General features: G+C 36.3%; 1 long non-coding RNA gene across 1 annotated transcript; it reads right to left on the reverse strand.

The window, feature by feature from the left end:
* Window positions 1–436: 436 nt before the first annotated feature.
* LOC123939610 lies at window positions 437–12,587 on the reverse strand. The gene is made up of 3 exons (XR_006817941.1): window positions 12,576–12,587; window positions 10,975–10,980; window positions 437–487 (listed from the first exon to the last, which is right to left on the reverse strand). It is a non-coding gene; the product is annotated as an uncharacterized LOC123939610 (long non-coding RNA).
* Between the last annotated feature and the right edge of the window lie 5,978 nt (window positions 12,588–18,565).

The raw sequence follows: 18,565 nt of genomic DNA on the forward strand, positions 1-18,565 counted from the left end.
GTTTAGATGATCCCAATTTTGTTGGCAACATCCAAAGCAACATAGTCAGGGGCCAGTCGAACGTATGCCTTCTTCTCTCCATCAGGCCTGATTAAGGTGTTGACCTTGGCTACATCAATGTCATAGAGCTTCTTCACAGCCTGTTTGATCTGGAGCTTGTTGGCCTTGACATCCACAATGAACACAGTGTGTTGTTGTCTTCTATTTTCTTCATGGCTGATTCAGTAGTCAGGGGGAACTTGATTATGGCATAGTGATCAAGCTTGTTTCTCCTGGGGGCGCTCTTTCGAGGGTATTTGGGCTGCCTTCCGAGAGACGCAGAGTCTTGGGTCGTCGGAACGTAGGTGATGTGCGGATCTTCTTTTATTTTGTGACTGTGGATGCCTTTCAGCACCGCTTTCTTGGCCTTCAAAGCCTTTGCTTTGGCTTCGGCTTTGGGAGGGGCAGGAGCTTCCTTCTTAGCTTTCGGCGCCATCTTCGTAAAAAACTATTTTTAAAAATTTTTAAAAAGATCTCACTAATCTACATTTCCTGTCCCAGGCACAACCGTATTCCTTAAAATAAATACAAAATCATTACATGACTTGTAAAGTTGTATGTGATCATTTTTTTGGTTCTCTTTTTAATCCCATTCTCCCCTTATACCTAGTGCTTATTTCTGTTGCAGTCATATTGGCCTTTGTTTACCATTATTTGTTTGTTTGTTTTGAGAGTTTGCATTTCTGTTGCTTTTCCTGGATTGTTCTTCACCCAGACAGCACATATTATTTACTTTCTCCTTTCCTCAAGATTGAAAGAGGACCTCATCATTCTTGCCCCCAGGTCATTCTTGATTCCTTGACTGTTTTATTTTTCTTCAAAGGATTAATCTGTACCTAAAATTATGTATCTATATTTGCTTATATATTAATTAATACTTATTAATCAGATAATTATATACTTAAATACTTATTTGATTATGTTAACTAATTAATCAATAATTTTATTGTCCCTCATTGAGTGCAAGCTCTGTAAGAGAATAACAGTTCTCATTCAACAATGTATCATAAACAGTAACATAATGATTCAAAATACATGTTTTATTTATATGACTTAGTTATTTAATACCAGTAACAGGAGCAGTGAGAGCATTTACCAGCAAAGAGGAGCCAAAATGATGCTATCAACAGAAATAAAACAATGATACAAAACATTATCATAAGATACTCTTAATCTCACAAAACAAACTGGGGGTTGCTGGGGGAGGTGGGATTGGGAGAGGGGGAAGGGGCTATGGACATTGGGGAGGGGAGGTGAACCATAAGAGACTATGGACTCTGAAAAACAACCTGAGGGTTTTGAAGGGTCAGGGGTGGGAGGTTGGGGGAACAGGTGGTGGGTAATAGGGAGGGCACGTTTTGCATGGAGCACTGGGTGTTGTGCAAAAACAATGAATACTGTTATGCTGAAAAAAATAAATAAAATGAAAAAAAAACATTATCATAAGATATAAATGACAGGTAGTACAGAATCTCACAGCTTTAAGACAAGAAGAAACTGAGTCTTGGGGCCACCTGGGTGGCTCAGTTGGTTAAGCATCTGCCTTTGGCTCAGGTCAAGATCCCAGGGTCCTGGGATCCAGTCCCACGTTGAGCCCCACGTTGGGCTCCCTGTTCAGTAGGAGCCTTCTTCTCCCTCTCCTCCCCACTCATGCTCTCTCTTGCTTTCCCCACTCATGCTCCTCTCTCTTTCTCAAACAAATAAATAAAATTAAAAAAAAAAAGAAAGAGAGAGAGAGACTGAGTCTGTTGCTTAATATTATTAAAGAAAACTAAAAAAGGAACATTTATTTTCTGTTTCATCTTCAAACAACTCACAATAACATTTCTGGGAAACAAGGAACATTAGTGGGGAATAAAATTCCAAAGTATATTTGAAGAAAAACATTTGTTCTGTTATCCCACTGATGGTCTCTTTTCAGGTTAGTGGTAAGGAATATATATGACATGAAATCATCCTAATTCCCAACCTGCAATCAAGGACAAAGTAGTAATTAGAACAATTATTCCTGAAGATTGTTAAATAAGACAATCTGTTGCATGGCTTTAGAAAAAGTATTAAAGTTTAACCAGCCCATGCCAATCTTACTAATGATAAATTTTGGTTATGGGGCATATAAATATGTTGTTTAGAAACCTTCATGGTAATTGGGTGGATAAAAAAAATCTGAATTTTAAAGGTATTAATGGGACTCGACAATGTTATAGAGAATAGCAAGTAGTAGTGTAACACTGAATACGGAAAACAGTAGGAACAAAATCCAAGCCTAATAGGGACTATCAAAGTATAGCCAAGCAGTTTAAAGCATTTTATGATTTATTGATGGTATTAATTCTTGTTTTATCAAAAGAATGCTCAAAATGATATTAGAATTTAGGTAGCAGAGGTTTAGGGGAAACAAATACTTCAGTTACAGAGGCAAAATATTGCATCTTATACTTTAGAATGTTTCCATAAAGTCAGGGGAAGACTTATTTGAAGTTTGAAGAGTATTTACAAAATGTGCTTCAATAAAAGGTCTCTTTTTGGGCTGCCTGGGTGGCTCAGTTGGTTAAGCAACTGCCTTCAGCTCAGTTCATAATCCTGGAGTATGGGATCAACTCCCACATTGGGCTCCCTGCTCGGTAGGGATTCTGTTTCTCCCCCTGAATTCTCCCCTCTCACACTCTCTCTTTCTCATTCTCTCTCTCAAATAAATAAATAAAATCTTTTTTAAAAGTTCTCTTTTTCCTGAAAATTTCAAATAAATTATTCTCTTTAATTTGTCCACTAATCAAAATTATCTTATTTGTAAAAGTTTAAAAATCTATGTACTTAAAAATGATGACTTCATTTATTAAATTTTAATTTTTAACAATAATATGCATTAAAATTTATTAGAATTTATTTAACAATAATATGCATTAAAATTTATTGGAAATGTTTTAAAACATTTTGCCATAAATCTAAAGCTTGCTGAATAGCAACTGTGATAGATATCTGCACAAGCCTCTGCCATTTGGAAAAATGAATAAATCCCCTGTGAAAATGTGAAATTTTCTGCTTTTCTTCTATTCCACATTGGTTGTTTAAGAACCATTCTTTGTATGGAGTTCCTGGGTGGCTCAGTCCATTAAATATCTGCCTTTAGCTCAGGTCATGATCTCGAGTCCTGGGATTGAGTCCCATATCTGGCTCCCTGTTTAGCAGGGAGCCTACTTCTCCCTCTCCCTGTGCCACTCCCCCTGCTTGTGCTTTCTGTCTCTCAAATAAATAAAATAAAATAAAATAAAAATAAATATATAAAAGAACTGTTCTTGTACCCCTGGTCTCCAAGACCACAGAGAAACATCTGTGTAAATTCTTACAAATTACTCAAAGAATTATTTTAAAGACATTTATTTATTTATTTGTTTATTTTAGAGAGAGTACAGAAGGGAGATGGAAAGAGAATCTGAAGCAGACACCACACTGAAATCAGAGGCCAATGTGGGGTTCAGTCTCACAACAGATATGACTTGAGCCAAAATCAAGTCAGACACTCAACCAACTGAGCCACACAGGCACCCCAAGAATTATTTTAGTTTCCTACTTAGTGTTAGAAACAATTTAAACAGAAAATACAGGAATAAATCACATTTTATAGAAAACAAAAGTGAATTAGATATAATAATTTTTCCATCCTATCTTCCATAGTTCAAATCATAACAACCCATAACAATTAGAAATTATGAACAGATGTGATATTTGAGAATTAGGTAATAAAAACTTTCAAGTAAAAAATATTTTCTCTTAAAAATATGTTTTGAAGAATGTTAGGAACCTTTGAAAAATGAAAACTATATTTTGAGGCAAGAGAGGAAAAAAAATGAATAGCTGGGAACAGGCCAGAACGATTCGTGGAATTAGCAGCAAGGAGAAACATTTGCCAAGACATCAACCCAAGACTACCTAGGGGTTTGGTTGTCACAATGCAAATGAGCTAATTGTGCTGAATTCCTGAGGAAGATGAGGGAAAAGAAGAGTTTTTCATGGATAGTAGTACAGCCTTAAATGTATGCATTGGTGAAACATGATTTATCTTCTATCCCATATCCGACTCCAAGTATACCTACACACAAATAAAAGAGAAAGAGTAAAAAAAGTAAAGCAAAACAAACAAATAAAATGACACGTATTTTAAGTGTCAAGGTTCTTAAAAACTGAAACACATTTTCTTGAGATATGTTTCTACTTTCCAAGGCATTTTTGATTCAAAAGTTGTCATACTTTCTTTCATCTTTTTCAGGAAAATCTTTTTCAAATGAATCTTAGCAGGAGTGATAAAAGAAAAAAAAAAAGAGCTCCCTACATGTTGTTTTCTGTGAAAGATTTTTACTGTTCTTGATCTGAAAGAACAATTTTGAATAACCCAGAGTTCATAAAAGGAAAAAAAAAAAAGAAAAAATCTTGGAACTATCAATATGGCTCTATATTCAAATATGTGAAAGGAAAGAAAAGCATATGGCCATGACTGAGAGACCTCAGAGTGGAGCACTTAAGGAAATCAGCATGAAAAATAAAATGCCCATTACCAAGTGATGATTTGCTGTATAATTTATGGGAGGGTAGAGTATGCTTGAAACTGCACTTAGCACCTGGATGCCATGAAATATAAATTGAGATAAAATGTGTTCATGAAATTCCATTAATAAGAAGTATGATGTTGGTTTCCTTTCTGTTTTGTTTCTAGTGTAACAGAGAGCACTGGTAATCCTAGGGAATATTTAGTAGCTTCTACTTGATTATTTCATAGATGCATTAAGATCTTGGTTTTTAGAATTCAGATATTATCTAGCATCTTTCTTTCTGTCTCTTTCTTTTTTTGTGTCTGTCTCTCTCTGTGCTTATGTTCTCTCTCTCTCTCTCTCTGTCATTCAACATCCCTGACTTATGCAAACCTAACACAACAAACTGTGTTATTCACATTACACCCTTGTGTAAGTCTCCCTTCACCCAAAAGGATATTGTAAGAATGACTGTGTGCCCTCCAATAATAATAGGTCATTATGACATCGTGACTTCCACTTCGTGGTTTCTTGTATCACTTGCTCTGGGGGAAGTCAGCCACCTTGTGGAAAGGCCCATGGAGACATCCACATGGTAGGGAACTGAGACTTCATGCCAATAACCAGCCTAACTTTCCAGGCGTGTGTGTGAGCCACATTGGAATAGATTGCTTCACACCACTCAAACATTCAGATGACAGTACTCTGTTAAACATCTGACTTTTTACTGCATATGATGTTTAGTTTTATTTATTAACTTGACCAGGCTAAGGGAAGTCCAGATAGCTGGCAAAACATTATTTCTGGGATATCTATAAGGATGCTTCCAGAATGGATTAGCATTCAAATTGGTGAACTGAATAAAGCAGATGGCCCTTCCCAATGCAAGCAGACATCATCCAGTTGGCTGAGAGTCCAAATACAACAAAAAGGTAGAAGAAGGTTGAATCAGTCTCTCTTAACTTGAGACAGCCATTTTATTTATCCTCTGTCAGACATTGGTGTTTCTAGTTTCTGGGCTTTTAGCCTTGCATCAGGACTTACACTGTCAGTTCCAACACTCCCTCCCATCCTCCCCAATTCTCAAGACTTTTTACAAATTACACCACTAGATTTCCTAGTTCTCCAACTTGGAGTTGGTAGATTGTGGGACTTCTCAGTTTCCATAACCACATGATCCAGTTCCTATAATAAATCTAGTATATATGTATGTGTATGTATGTATGTATTTAGGTCCTATTGGTTCTGTTTCTCTGGAGATCCATAACTAACATAACATAATACACCAACATAAGGAAGCCAGGGCCAGTACCACTTAGCTAAACCACTTTAAGTGGTTTAGCTAAGTGATAGATTTAGATACCATCTAAATTGGTAGATGCTTATTTTATTTTAAGCCACTAAGCTCTGAGGCAATTTATTACACAGCTATAGCAAAATAATACAGTTTAAAATTGTATTTAAAGCTCTTTTTAGCAAAGACAGCTTCCCATTTATGGATGATGGACCAGTGTTTCAGTTCCTGGCTTTATGTAAATAACCCTCTCTAGCTCCCTGTCTCATGTTAAACCTATGTTCTCATTCCTGTCTCAGCATGGGTTTTCAAAATCTAGTTTCTATGATCTAGAACTCCTAGTAGTTTATGCTTCTTCACAAGTAGCAATTTCTTTTTTTATTTCTAGAATGCAACAATTTTCTATTTTTTGTGTATAATAAAACAGTCTGACATCCTGGGAAAAGAGGTCATGTATTATCAGAATATTAAAAAAAATTAATTTTCTCATCAAGCCAAAGATAAGCAGAAGATTAAAACAATTTATGAATCCACCCTCTGTTAGTAAAATCTTCCAAGTTTGAATGTCCATCTTTTTAGTGATAAAGTAACCTCAACATAACATTGCACATAACATTCCATCAATGCCAGCCTTATCACTGTGTGAAGGCCACGTTCCAAAATTACTTTTTCATTTCCAGAATTGGGATTCCGATTCTATCAATCTTCCTGAGTCCGATGGAAAATATTAGGGAAGTGTTTGCTGAATGAATAACCTCATTAAAAGGAATGAATTCTTATTTGTAATGCTGGTTCATGGGGTTCCAGTCCAGACCCACAAAATTAGGTTATTAGATTTCTTGTGTGTCAATATCATGGGGTTTTAGCTGAAATCATAATTTATTCTGGTGCTATAGTTTTAGAGAGTCTAGTTTAATAATTTTGAGTGAGACTCTGGAAACCTGCATCTTAAAATCAAGATAGGAGATTTTGATAAAACTAGAGCTAATGACTACTCTGAAAAATACTGCCAATATTGTTTCTTGTTTTCATTGATATATTTTTTTCTTTCACTTCTTTCCACTGATTCTTTAAAAGCAGTTTTTTGGTTTTGTTTTTTTTTTTCTGGTTGATTTTTCTTTGCCTGTTTGTTTTGTTTGATTTTATACGGCTTTCATGACTGCAGTAAATGGTGCTATGGTCATGAAAAATGAATAAATAGAAAAGAACCAGTAGTAATGATTTATGGGTAAGAGCATTTACACATCATGTTTTTATGAGTTAGAAGCAACTGTATAATATTTCTGTGAAAATGCAATTAAAACGAGTATAGCACAGCAATACAAAAATACTCTTAAATACATGGTAATATAAACAGTAGCAGACTTTTACACTTGTCTTTAGTTAGCTGCCAAATGCTAGCCATATTATAAATATTAAGAAAAAAACTCATAACAGGATTATGAGTGTTGGGAATGTTTCAGGTAAAGATGAAGATTTTTGGTTGAGGTTTGAAGTTGGAAACACGGTCAATTTATAAAAGCAGTTATGCCTCTTAGTGCACAACAGCCACCTCATGGTCATTGTAAAAAATGTTACCTATTTGATAGGCAACTGCAAGTCCATCAGAGCCGATTTGATGTGAAACTCTTAAAGGAACATATGCATTTGTTTTTCTTTTATCTTATTGATATTGACTAGTTTATGGTCCTCATAAAGAGAGAGAAGATTTATACTCAGGATGAGAGAGTGTCTCATTCTTCTTTCCAAAGAAAAATTCAGAAAAAATAATAAAAGAATAAATATACTATCATCTGTAAAAATTTGAAAAAAATATATTTGAATAGCATAACATAGATAAATCTTACAGAAAATTATAATAGAAATATGCAGTGAATATTTTGATGTGCTTGTAATTTTTACGTGAAATATAATTAAATTCTTCTGCTATTGATTTTGATTTGGAATAGTCTGCTTATGCACTAATACACTGAGATACCAAATAATTGATTAATGAAATTGGATTTCTCTTTCCTTATTATACTGAGAAAGAGACAGGATTTTGAATAGGATTGTCATTCAAAGTACACAATCATAGTTTCAGCTATCTGTTGGTAACCTAGAAAGTTTTCAACTTTTCATAGTAGTTTGTGATTTTGCTGAGGTTAGGTAAAAAATTTAATTGCTTATGTGTCAAAGCTTATGTGCAGGAGAAAACCACATAGGAAGTGAATGAGCATATTCTGCAGAGCATATCATCAACTCAAACTGCTCTTTTGGCCTCTATTAATTATGAAGTACACATTACATAGGGGTAATGAGTTTGGATATTCTCAAAGGTTTTAAGAACATATCTTGGTTAATATTTCCTCCATTCCATAAGAATCTGCCTGAGACTCAGTTTCCTGTTATAAAACAATCTGAATATTAATAAGATCTAATTTCAGAAGACTTATATAAGGTAGAAAAGTGTATATGAAAAAATACCTCATAATCTCTAATTGCTTTAATAGTATGATTTAGAAACATCACAGTAATGATTCATCAATAATGCAGTTGCAAAACATTTTCAATTCTATTTATAAATAAATAAAGATTCTAAGCAATAGAAAAATAGAAAATAGATTTTAATTAATTAAAATGTCCTTATAGAGTACCAATACAGCACCAAGGTGGGAAGTTAAAACTAGAGCAAATAAGACAATGTATAAGAATGTTATTTTAGAGGAGGAGTCAAGATGGCGGAGAAGTAGCAGCCTGAGACTACATCAGGTAGCAGGAGATCAGCTCGATAGCTTATCTAAACATTGCAAACACCTACAAATCCAACGGGAGAGTGAAGAGAAGAAGAACAGCAACTCTAGAAACAGAAAATCAACCACTTTCTGAAAGGTAGGACTGGCGGAGAAGTGAATCTAAAACGACGGGAAGATAGACCGCGGGGGGAGGGGCCGGCTCCCGGCAAGCGGCGGAGGAACGGAGCACAAAATCAGGACTTTTAAAAGTCTGTTCCACTGAGGGACATTGCTCCAGGGGCTAAACCGGGGTGAAGCCCACGCGGGGCCAGCGTGGCTCCAGGCCCCGCAGGGTCACAGAAGGATCGGGGGTGTCGGAGTGTCGGAGAGCTCGCAGCTATTAGAACGGAGAAGCCGGCTGCCAAGACAGAGCCGAGGACTGAACTCTCAGCTCGGGGTTACCTTGAACTGGTCGCGGGCTGGGTGAGCTCCGAGCGCGGCTAGAGGCTGGGGATACGGGAGTGATTGGGTGCTGTCCTCTGGGGGCGCGCTGAGGAGTGGGGCCCCAGGCTCTCGGCTCCTCCGGGCTGGAGACTGGGAGGCTGCCATTTTCATTCCCGTCCTCCGGAACTCTACGGAAAGCGTTCAGGGAACAGAAGCTCCCAAAAGCGAACCCGAGCCGATTACTTAGTCCCGCCGCCGCCGGTAAGGGCGGTGCAATCCCGCCTCGGGCAAAGACACTTGAGAGTCACTACAACAGGCCCCTCCCCCAGAAGATCAACAAAATATCCAGCCAGAACGAATTTCATCTATCAAGGAGAAAGCAGATTCAATTCCTAAGACAGCAGAGCAATTCCAGAGGAGGAGAAAGCAAAGCACGGAACTCATGGCTTTCTCCCCATGATTCTTTAGTCTTGCGGCTACTTCAATTTTTTTTTCTTTTTTCAATTTTTTTTTTCTTTTTTCAATTTTTTTTTCTTTTTTCTTTTTTCTTCTTCTGCTAAATTTTTTAAAACTTTTACCCTTTTCTTTTTTAACATTTTTTGACTAGTTCATCTAAATATATATATTTTTTCTTTCTTTTTTGTATTTTTTTATTTGTTTTATTTTTTAAATTTTTTTCTTTCTTTTTTTTTTTTCTTTTTTTTTCAGAAGCTGTTTTATCCCCTTTCTCCCCCCCACAATTTGGGGTCTCTTCTCATTTGGTTACAGCGCATTTTTCCGGGGTCTTTGCCACCCTTTTAGTAGTTTATTTGCTCCTTCATATCCTCTTATCTGGACAAAATGACAAGGCGGAAAAAATCACCACAAACAAAAGAACAAGAGACAGTACCGAAGGCTAGGGACCTAATCAACACAGACATGGGTAATATGTCAGATCAAGAGTTCAGAATGACGATTCTGAACATTCTAGCCGGGCTCGAAAAAGGCATGGAAGATATTAGAGAAACCCTCTCTGGAGATATTAAAGCCCTTTCTGGAGAAATTAAAGAACTAAAATCTAACCAAGTTGAAATCAAAAAAGCTATTAATGAGGTGCAATCAAAAATGGAGGCTCTCACTGCTAGGATCAATGAGGCAGAAGAAAGAATTAGTGATATAGAAGACCAAATGACAGAGAATAAGGAAGCCGAGCAAAAGAGGGACAAACAGCTACTGGACCATGAGGGGAGAATTCGAGAGATAAGTGACACCATAAGACGAAACAACATTAGAATAATTGGGATTCCAGAAGAAGAAGAAACAGAGAGGGGAGCAGAAGGTCTATTGGAGAGAATCATTGGAGAGAATTTCCCTAATATGGCAAAGGGAACAAGCATCAAAATCCAGGAGATGCAGAGAACCCCCCTCAAAGTCAACAAGAATGGGTCCACACCCCGTCACCTAATAGTAAAATTGACAAGTCTTAGTGACAAAGAGAAAATCCTGAAAGCAGCCCGAGAAAAGAAGTCTGTAACATACAATGGTAAAAATATTAGATTGGCGGCAGACTTATCCACAGAGACCTGGCAGGCCAGAAAGAGCTGGCATGATATATTCAGAGCACTCAACGAGAAAAACATGCAGCCAAGAATACTCTATCCAGCTAGGCTATCATTGAAAATAGAAGGAGAGATCAAAAGCTTCCAGGACAAACAAAAACTGAAAGAATTTGCAAACACCAAACCAGCTCTACAGGAAATATTGAAAGGGGTCCTCTAAGCAAAGAGAGAGCCTAAAAGTAGTAGATCAGAAAGGTACAGAGACAATATACAGTAACAGTCACCTTACAGGCTAATAATGGCACTAAATTCATATCTCTCAATAGTTACCCTGAATGTTAATGGGCTAAATGCCCCAATCAAAAGACACAGGGTATCAGAATGGATAAAAAAACAAAACCCATCAGTATGTTGCCTACAAGAAACTCATTTTAGACGCGAAGACACCTCCAGATTTAAAGTGAGGGGGTGGAAAACAATTTACCATGCTAATGGGCATCAGAAGAAAGCTGGAGTGGCAATCCTTATATCAGATCAATTAGATTTTAAGCCAAAGACTATAATAAGAGATGAGGAAGGACACTATATCCTACTCAAAGGGTCTGTCCAACAAGAAGATCTAACCATTTTAAATATCTATGCCCCTAATGTGGGAGCAGCCAACTATATCAACCAATTAATAACAAAATCAAAGAAACACATCAATAATAATACAATAATAGTAGGGGACTTGAACACTCCCCTCACTGAAATGGACAGATCATCCAAGCAAAAGATCAACAAGGAAATAAAGGCCTTAAATGACACACTGGACCAGATGGACATCACAGATATATTCAGAACATTTCATCCCAAAGCAACAGAATACACATTCTTCTCTAGTGCACATGGAACCTTCTCCAGAATAGATCACATCCTGGGTCACAAATCAGGTCTCAACCGGTATCAAAAGATTAGGATCATTCCCTGCATATTTTCAGACCACAATGCTCTGAAGCTAGAACTCAATCACAAGAGGAAAGCTGGAAAGAACCCAAATACATGGAGACTAAACAGCATCCTTCTAAAGAATGAATGGGTTAACCAGGAAATTAAAGAAGAATTGAAAAAATTCATGGAAACAAATGATAATGAAAACACAACAGTTCAAAATCTGTGGGACACAGCAAAGGCAGTCCTGAGAGGAAAATATATAGCGGTACAAGCCTTTCTCAAGAAACAAGAAAGGTCTCAAGTACACAACCTAACCCTACACGTAAAGGAGCTGGAGAAAGAACAAGAAAGAAACCCTAAACCCAGCAGGAGAAGAGAAATCATAAAGATCAGAGCAGAAATCAATGAAATAGAAACCAAAAAAACAATAGAAAAAATCAATGAAACTAGGAGCTGGTTCTTTGAAAGAATCAATAAGATTGATAAACCCCTGGCCAGACTCATCAAAAAGAAAAGAGAAAGGACCCAAATCAATAAAATCATGAATGAAAGAGGAGAGATCACAACTAACACCAAAGAAATACAGACAATTATAAGAACATACTATGAGCAACTTTACGCCAACAAATTGGACAATCTGGAAGAAATGGATGCATTCCTAGAGACATATAAACTACCACAACTGAACCAGGAAGAAATAGAAAACCTGAACAGGCCCATAACCAGTAAGGAGATTGAAACAGTCATCAAAAATCTCCAAACAAACAAAAGCCCAGGGCCAGACGGCTTCCCAGGGGAATTCTACCAAACATTTAAAGAAGAACTCATTCCTATTCTCCTGAAACTGTTCCAAAAAATAGAAATGGAAGGAAAACTTCCAAACTCATTTTATGAGGCCAGCATCACCTTGATCCCAAAACCAGACAAGGATCCCACCAAAAAAGAGAACTACAGACCAATATCCTTGATGAACACAGACGCAAAAATTCTCGCCAAAATACTAGCCAATAGGATTCAACAGTACATTAAAAGGATTATTCACCACGATCAAGTGGGATTTATTCCAGGGCTGCAGGGTTGGTTCAACATCCGCAAATCAATCAATGTGATAGAACACATTAATAAAAGAAAGAACAAGAACCATATGATACTCTCCATAGATGCTGAAAAAGCATTTGACAAAGTACAGCATCCCTTCCTGATCAAAACTCTTCAAAGTGTAGGGATAGAGGGCACATACCTCAATATTATCAAAGCCATCTATGAAAAACCCACCGCAAATATCATTCTCAATGGAGAAAAACTGAAAGCTTTTCCGTTAAGGTCAGGAACACGGCAGGGATGTCCATTATCACCACTGCTATTCAACATAGTACTAGAAGTCCTAGCCTCAGCAATCAGACAACAAAAAGAAATTAAAGGCATCCAAATTGGTAAAGAAGAAGTCAAACTATCACTCTTCGCAGATGATATGATACTATATGTGGAAAACCCAAAAGACTCCACTCCAAAACTGCTAGAACTTGTTCAGGATTTCAGTAAAGTGTCAGGATATAAAATCAATGCACAGAAATCAGTTGCATTTCTGTACACCAACAACAAGACAGAAGAAAGAGAAATTAAGGAGTCAATCCCATTTACAATTGTACCCAAAACTATAAGATACCTAGGAATAAACCTAACCAAAGAGACTAAGAATCTATACACAGAAAATTATAAAGTACTCATGAAAGAAATTGAGGAAGACACAAAAAAATGGAAAAATGTTCCATGCTCCTGGATTGGAAGAATAAATATTGTGAAAATGTCTATGCTACCTAAAGCAATCTACACATTTAATGCAATCCCTATCAAAATACCATCCATTTTTTTCAAAGAAATGGAACAAATAATCCTAAAATTTATATGGAACCAGAAAAGACCTCGAATAGCCAAAGGAATATTGAAGAACAAAGCCAAAGTTGGTGGCATTACAATTCCGGACTTCAAGCTCTATTACAAAGCTGTCATCATCAAGACAGCATGGTACTGGCACAAAAACAGACACATAGATCAGTGGAACAGAATAGAGAGCCCAGAAATCGACCCTCAACTCTATGGTCAACTAATCTTCGACAAAGCAGGAAAGAATGTCCAATGGAAAAAAGACAGCCTCTTCAATAAATGGTGCTGGGAAAATTGGACAGCCACATGCAGAAAAATGAAATTGGACCACTTCCTTACACCACACACGAAAATAGACTCCAAATGGATGAAGGACCTCAATGTGAGAAAGGAATCCATCAAAATCCTTGAGGAGAATGCAGGCAGCAACCTCTTCGACCTCAGCCGCAGCAACATCTTCCTAGGAACAACGGCAAAGGCAAGGGAAGCAAGGGCAAAAATGAACTGTTGGGATTTCATCAAGATCAAAAGCTTTTGCACAGCAAAGGAAACAGTTAACAAAACCAAAAGACAACTGACAGAATGGGAGAAGATATTTGCAAACGACATATCAGATAAAGGGCTAGTATCCAAAATCTATAAGGAACTTAGCAAACTCAACACCCAAAGAACAAACAATCCAATCAAGAAATGGGCAGAGGACATGAACAGACATTTCTGCAAAGAAGACATCCAGATGGCCAACAGACACATGAAAAAGTGCTCCACGTCACTCGCCATCAGGGAAATACAAATCAAAACCACAATGAGATATCACCTCACACCAGTCAGAATGGCTAAAATGAACAAGTCAGGAAATGACAGATGCTGGAGAGGATGTGGAGAAAGGGGAACCCTCCTCCACTGTTGGTGGGAATGCAAGCTGGTGCAACCACTCTGGAAAACAGCATGGAGGTTCCTCAAAATGTTTAAAATAGAACTACCCTATGACCCAGCAATTGCACTACTGGGTATTTACCCTAAAGATACAAACATAGTGATCCGAAGGGGCACGTGTACCCGAATGTTTATAGCAGCAATGTCTACAATAGCCAGATTATGGAAAGAACCTAGATGTCCATCAACAGATGAATGGATCAAGAAGATGTGGTATATATACACAATGGAATACTATGCAGCCATCAAAAGAAATGAAATCTTGCCATTTGCGACGACGTGGATGGAACTAGAGCGTATCATGCTTAGTGAAATAAGTCAATCGGAGAAAGACAACTATCATATGATCTCCCTGATATGAGGACATGGAGAAGCAACATGGGGGGGTAGGAGATAGGAGAAGAATAAATGAAACAAGATGGGATTGGGAGCGAGACAAACCATAAATGACTCTTAATCTCACAAAACAAACTGGGGGTTGCTGCGGGGAGGTGGGATTGGGGGAGGGGGAGCGGGCTATGGACATTGGGGAGGGGAAGCGAACCATAAGAGACTATGGACTCTGAAAAACAACCTGAGGGTTTTGAAGGGTCAGGGGTGGGAGGTTGGGGCAACCTGAGGGTTTTGAAGGGTCAGGGGTGGGAGGTTGGGGGAACAGGTGGTGGGTAATGGAGAGGGCACGTTTTGCATGGAGCACTGGGTGTTGTGCAAAAAGAATGAATACTGTTACGCTGAAAAAAATAAAATGAGAAAAAAAAAAAAAAAAAGAATGTTATTTTACTTAGCTAGAATCTATTATAAATATAAATAATATATGTTTTAGAAATAATTTATTTCTCCATATAAGCATTGATTTAAGATGCCAGTAGCAAGAATGCCTCAATTATCTTTCAAATTAACACATTTATATTTTATAGAAAGGAAATCTTTAAAGTGGTAGCTACAAACATGAATTGATCTCAGAGTAGTAAACACCTCTTAACATATATTTTTCTCTTTCACCCATTTCTGGGGAACCTGTCATGTATGGAAAAAATAATGTCTTTTTTTGAAAACTTCAGATTAATACATAGCAATACCTTTCTGAATAAAACTCAGCATTTTTGAAGTACCCACTATGTGTTAAATATTAAACAAAACAGAGATATTATGACCAAGTTTATAAAATAAACTTAGGGGAAAAAAATGAACATTCATGAAAAAAACATAATTTGCCAAAACTGACACAAGAATAAATAGAAATCCAGTATAATCCTATACCCAATAAAGAAAATAAACACAAAGAAATCTCTAAGCCCAGATGGTTTTGTTGGTTGAATTAATTATTTCATTTAGGAATGAAATTATACTAGTTTTTAATAATTCTTCCATATATTTACATTTCTCAATTATTTTATGAGACCAGTATAATCCTGATAGGAAAACCTTAATAAGGGCAAAATATGAAAGGTTGATTGTGGGCCCATCTCTCCCATAAACACAACATCTGAAATTTAAATGATAACCATAAATTAAAGATTCAAACCCAGCAAATTACAAGATATCCAATCTTCATAAACAAGTTGGATTTATTTGAGGAATGCAATATTACTCTTAATAAAATTAACCAAATAAATCTACACATCAATAAAATAAAAGAAAAAGAACTATATCTTTTTCAGTGGGTACTGCAAAAACATTTTATACATCAGCACAAATTTAATGACAAAGATAATGTATATGCTAACTAGGAAGAGAAGGAGACAGTATTAATCTGATAGAATGTATTTAATCCTTCACCCCAAGAATAAGAATGAGGTAAAGATACTTGCTATCACTATTTTAATTCAAATCATACTTGAGATCTTAAAGGATCCAAAAGGCGGGGGGATAAAAAAATGTAAGGCTGGAAAGAATGAAATAATTTTGTTATTATTATTTATGGTCAAATGATTGTGCATGTACACAATCCAGAAAAACCTAAAGAAATATTAGAATTAAAAAGCAAATTAAGTGGGGTGCCTGGGTGGCTCAATTGGTTAAGTATCTGACTCCTGGTTTCAGCTTAAGTCATGATATCATCAGCTCCATGAACTGCTTGAGATTCTCTCCCTCTGCCACTCCCCCCACTTGCATACATGCACTCTCTCTCTCTCTCAAATGAATAAATAAATATTTTTTTAAAAAGTGGATCCAGTAACTTCACTTCATATTAGGTAATTAAAAATAAATGGCATTCCTAAATAACATCCAGGTAAAGTTAATTTAAAAAAAAGAAGAAATTTAAAAATGATATAATTTAAAATAGCATAAAGCAAATCCAGTAGACTTTTTTTATTTCCAGCTATGGTACAGTAAGAAGATTGGCAAATTGTTCCCCTTAAATATAAAAATATAGATTAAGAATTGGAAAAAATGTGCCTCAAAAAAATCTCATAATTTCTCATCTCTGGAAATTGAACAAGGACCAATTGGAAGTCAGTAAGTATTTCTTCAAGAAAAAAATATTAAATAATGGGTAAAAACAGCAGGATTCTTCAGCCTTCTTGCTTGGGGACATCTTATTTATCTTCCACTACCAAAACCTCTGCCCTGTCAAGCTTGATTTTGTAATGTTACTGTATTTAGTCTAGGAAAGGGGAAACAAACAGCTTTACTGCCAAAGAACAGACTTGATTTGGGACAGAAGGTGAATACCTGACTGGATCATCAGCAAAGGTAACCAACTCTGTAGAAAACAATGGGGAAATCCTATGACTCTGTTATTCTAGGATTAGCATCTCTGTTGCGTCACTGATAATTTAGCCAGAAAACTGGTGGGGAATCTTTGAAATTAGAGGAACATAGGATATATAAGTTTTCCACATCCTTGGCCGAGTAGGAAGCTATGTTCTCATCCAGGGGATAGTAGAAGTCTCCAGAAAAGCGGGTGCTGAGCAGGAGCTGAAAACTGCCTCCACAGTGAATATGGTCTCTAACTCATATACAGATTTATTGGCAGTGACTGGAAGTCATATAAAATCAAGTTTTTCTGCACAACTTCTTTCCAATTCTGGGTTAACTACTAAGCTATTCTGAGCTTTGACAATAAATAAGTCAAAATTTAAAAAAGTAAAAATTTTAAAAAATCAGAAATGATCTAACCAGCTGTACACTTCAAGGGAGACAAATTCCATAGATAAGGTCCATGAAAGTTACTGAAATAGATAAATAAATACCTAAATTAATTAATAAAATTAAAATAAATAAAAATGTAACAAGCAACAACTATCTTTGAGGAAGAAAGCATGGCAAAATCCAGAGTTGCTACAAAATGGTAACTAAAATGTCCAGTTTTCAACAAAATTTATCAGATTTGCAAAAAATAAGATAGGGCACATACTCAGGAAAATAATATTGACCATGAACTGACTCTGAGTGGATCCACATGTTAGATACACCAAATAATACCCTTATTCAGATATTATTAATACATTTTAAAAATTAAAGGAAATTATATTTAAAGAAATAATAAAAATTAAAATTATACTTCAAAAGTAGGATATATCATGGGAAAATAGAAACTATAAAAATTAATCAAATGAAATAATTAAATGAAAATAAGCAATTTATATTGGAATTGAAAAGTACAAGTAAGAATAACAATATGAGGTTTATAATGTATTTAGAAGCAGAATGTATTAAAAATAATGTAAAGGACTGGGAGGGAGGAATGGGAGTACATTTGAAATGAAAGTAGATTCTGATAAGCTAAAGCTGAATATTGTAAAATGAAACAAAAGATGAACATTGTAAATATAGGCATATACAGCTAGTAAGCCCATTGAAGAGACAAAATTGAGTACTAACTACAAAGTACACATTTAATTAAAAAAAAAGGAAGAAAACTCAGACATAAAAGAAATAGTAAGATGGTAGGTTTAAAACCAATTATATTACTTCCCTATGGCTACCCTAACAAATTAGTGCAAAATATGTGGCTTAAACCAAGAGAAATTTATTCTCTCACAATTCTGGAGACTAGAAGTCCAAACTCGAGGAACTGGCAGGGCCATCCTCTCTTCAAAGGCTCTAAGGAAGACTCCTTTCTTGCCTCTTCTAGGTTCTGGTGATTGTCAGTAATTCCTGGCATTTTTGGTTTCTGGAAGGATAACTATAATTTGCGCCTCTGTCTCTACCTGGCCATCTCTCCTCCAAGTGTGTCTCCGTGTTGAAATTTTCTTCTTTTCATAGGGACACCAGACATACTGGATGTGCCCCCTGCCCCCTACCCTAATC

Source organism: Meles meles, chromosome 4 (assembly GCF_922984935.1).
Source record: "Meles meles chromosome 4, mMelMel3.1 paternal haplotype, whole genome shotgun sequence".
Lineage (NCBI taxonomy): Eukaryota > Metazoa > Chordata > Mammalia > Carnivora > Mustelidae > Meles > Meles meles.